This window comes from Ailuropoda melanoleuca, unplaced genomic scaffold, assembly GCF_002007445.2.
Source record: "Ailuropoda melanoleuca isolate Jingjing unplaced genomic scaffold, ASM200744v2 unplaced-scaffold6642, whole genome shotgun sequence".
Lineage (NCBI taxonomy): Eukaryota > Metazoa > Chordata > Mammalia > Carnivora > Ursidae > Ailuropoda > Ailuropoda melanoleuca.
The window spans coordinates 22,932-26,742 of NW_023240970.1; positions in this window are offsets into that span (position 1 = coordinate 22,932).

Below are 3,811 nucleotides of genomic sequence, written 5' to 3' on the forward strand. Positions count from 1 at the left end.
ACTCTTTTATTGAAGGTAGAAGAATTAAATTTGTTCTAAATGAAACTGGAGAGAAATGTCTTGGGATAAAATCCAAATGCAAAGGAAAGTTGTAGAAAGTTTGTGAAGGGAAATCTTTGGAAAGCTCAATTTTTTTTTAAGATTTTATTTATTTGTCAAAGAGAGAAAGAGCACAAGCAGGGGGAGCAGCAGGCAGAGGGAGAAGCAGACTCCCCACTGAGCAAGGAGCCTAATGGGGGACTCGATCCCAGAACCCTGGGATCATGACCCAAGCTGAAGACAGATGCTTAAAAGATTGGGCTGCCCAGTTGCCCCTGGAAAAGAATCTTATGCTTGGTCAGGTGGAACTAAGATTACAATGAATGGATTTTAAAAAGTACGCTGGTATTCTGCTCTCTCTGTGTTAAAAAGAAAGTTTTCTTGGATTGTTGGTCTGCTCTTGATAAGAATATGTAAACAATGTTGTTTTCTTTTCTTTGCCCAGAAAAACCAGTTTCTATGTTTTGTCTTTATCAGGTCTTTAATGATCTGTAATCCTATTTAGGCATGTGATTTAAAACTTTCACTATTCCCCAAGGTTTAAATCATAAACAAAGTATCTTTGACTAACTAGGCTTGTTTATGTGGTATGTTACCTTCTGGTGTAAGGTTATCACTCGATATTCTGATTATTGAAGTGTTATTGTCACAGAAATAACTAAATTTCCTTGCCAGTTGTGTCAAAATGAACTCTCATACCAGATTATTAACAATGTCCGTTTCAGTTTTTGTCATTTATAATTGTTCTGATGTTCTTCCAAAATGGAGATTCATAAAAAGGACTTTTAGGACAAATAGAGGTATTCAATATCTTTAAGATCATAAAAGTGAAATGGGTAAGACTTTCCTGAACTAACTAAAAACCTGCCTTCAAACTGAACAAGAATTAGTTGCGTGGGACTAAGTGAATTGAGAAAAATGACTGCAGTTTTTATAACTCTTACTTGAAATGTTGCTGGTTCTGTAATGTTTGCTCTTCCAGATTAAGGAAATTTTCTCTTAACACGACTATGATTTATGGGTGCCTGGGTGATTCATTGGGTTAAGCATCTAACTCTCGACATGGGCTCAGGTCATGCTCTTAGGTCGTGAGTTCGAGCCTCGTGTCAAGCTCTGTGCTCAGCATGGAATCTCCTTAGGATTCTCTCTCTCCATCTCCCTCTACCCCTCCCCCACTGATCACACACTCTCACTTTCTCTGTCTCTTAAAAAAAGAAATCTATGACCTACAGAAATGTAATAAAGTATTTATTTGGGAACAAATTGAAGCATTTAACTTCTCTCTCTACCTGCACCCTCAAATTCAAAAGGTCTCAGTAAGTATGCTTTCGTCCAAAGCAATAAGTCATTTGTATAAATTCAATAAGTATCTGTTTTCCTGGGCAGCCCTGGCAGGGTCCCCTCCCTTTTTGGGTGCTTTGTACTATGGCCCAATAAACTTTGCTTTGCTGCCCACCAAAAAAAAAAAAATCTGTTTTCCTTGTAACAGGACACCACGAAAAACACTGCTTATTTTGCCAAGGCTTTGACTGGAATGTCCCATTTGAGAGAGACATGCATAGACTCAGATACGACTGAACAGTTTTAAGGAGCTGAGGTGGACTTCATGAAACACGGAGCCATAAAGCCCCTTAGGAATGTTGGCCTGATACCTTGCTCACAGTTCCCAGTAGCCCTCCCAGGTGAATGAAGAATGTCACTTCCGGGCAGGTGCAGGAACCTCAGGATACTGTGGGGACCCCGTGAAGAGGAATTAACCCAAATCTACAGGTCTTGCAGGCATGTCCGTTTTGAAGAATTTGGTGGGGCTTCTGGCCCAGAGAGGCTACTAAAAGTTCAATCTAGATTCCTTATGAAAAGTTCCAGCAAAGCAGATTTTAAAAGATCTATATGGCTCATCACTACTCCTGCTGAGCGGAAGTAAATACTCAGGACAAGTTTGTTGAACTGGACTTGTTTTGCACACAAGTCTGGATGTGTCTTGATTTGGCTATCTCTGGAAATAATGATATTAGAGAGAAAAATTATGTCTCAATAACCCTCCTTCGTGGGTGTTACATTCTGGCGCTGATTGTCTTTGAGTATTTGTTGTTTGCGTAAGATAGACAATTTGAGGTAAACTTCAGAGAAATTGCCACAATAGGCAGCCTTACTGCTTGTTATTCTGTGGAGATAACGGATGACCCCCCCTTTCCCTATGACTGGAGTAGGCAATGCACTTGGGAATGCCCTTATTTCCAGAGACAAGGCTTGTCCCACTTGCCAGTGATTCCTTGAAATGAGGATATTGTTAAAGCTAGATCTCGGGGCGCCTGGGTGGCACAGCGGTTAAGCGTCTGCCTTCGGCTCAGGGCGTGATCCCGGCGTTCTGGGATCGAGCCCCACATCGGGCTCTTCTCCTGAGAGCCTGCTTCTTCCTCTCCCACTCCCCTGCTTGTGTTCCCTCTCTACCTGGCTGTCTCTCTCTCCGTCAAATAAATAAATAAATAAAATCCTTAAAACAAATTAAAAATAAAGCTAGATCTCAAACAAGGAGGGCTTCCTGGTGGTTTTATCCCTTAGCCATATTTGTTACAGGTAATACCTCTATTCATGTAAAATTGCAAATAGTGGCTTTAGCCAAGCATACAGTGACCACATCTAACTAAGCGGGACGTGCGGTCACCTACACATTCAACATTCTGCATTTCATAATTCTAAGTTGTTGTTTTTTTTTCCAGAGGGGCTTGAACTCATGACCCTGAGATCAAGACCTGAGCTGAGATCAAGACTCAGATGCTTACTGGCTGAGCCATCCAGGTACCCCTGAATTTTATAATCCTCGAATCCATCCTCTCAAATCTTGAAGAATCCTCTTTTTACCAGCTAGCTCCTAGGTCAACCTTTGGTACTGAGCTCAAACTTGTCTGTGCCCCCATGTGCAGCGAGCTCATGTGTGAGACACTGGTTTGAAAGCAAAGAAAGCTTTTTTATCATCAGAAGGGCAGCCCAACAAAAGGCAGGGGATCACTCCCAACGTTACTCTGCCCAGTTGAGACTAGGAACAGCTTACACAGGTTTGAAGAAGGAGATGAACACATGAGAGGAGGGTAAGCGCTATCTTGAAATATTGGTGGTGGGGGGCGCACCCTGAAACAATCTGGAGGTCTTCATTCTTGTGGCCCATGAAGTGTCATTTGGGAACTGGGATCAAATACATCAAGACAGATGTTACTGTCCAGTCCCCATTATGTTTTTACAATCAGTGGATAAACTCGGAATAGGAGTAAAAAGGCAACATTAATGATTGATCATGCATGACGTTTAGAGGTAAGGAAATCAGGGGTGCCTGTGGCTTAGTCAGTTGAGCTCCGGCCTCTTGCTTTCAGCTCAGGTATGATGCCATGGGTGGCGGGATGGAGCCCTAAACCAGCTACATGCTTGGTGGGGAGTCTGCCTGGGGATTCTCTCCCTATGTCCCTCCACCCACTCGTGCTGTCTCTCTCTCTCTCATTCTCTCTTTCAGATAGATAGATAAATAAATAAATAAATAATAAATAAATCTTTCGAAGGAAAAAGAGGTACATAAAAACATAATTCAGTAGGGAACAAAACAACATAGACCTAAGTTAATAACAGTTTTGCCTATGCTTTCAAAATAGGTCCAGGAAGCATGTGTCCGGCCTTGTCTTCACACACAGCTCCCTCTTTGGGGTGACCTTACCATCCTCTTCACCTACCTTCTCATTAATCCTCACAATCAGTCCAGGTGTGTGGCCTTCTCTCTCGCAGG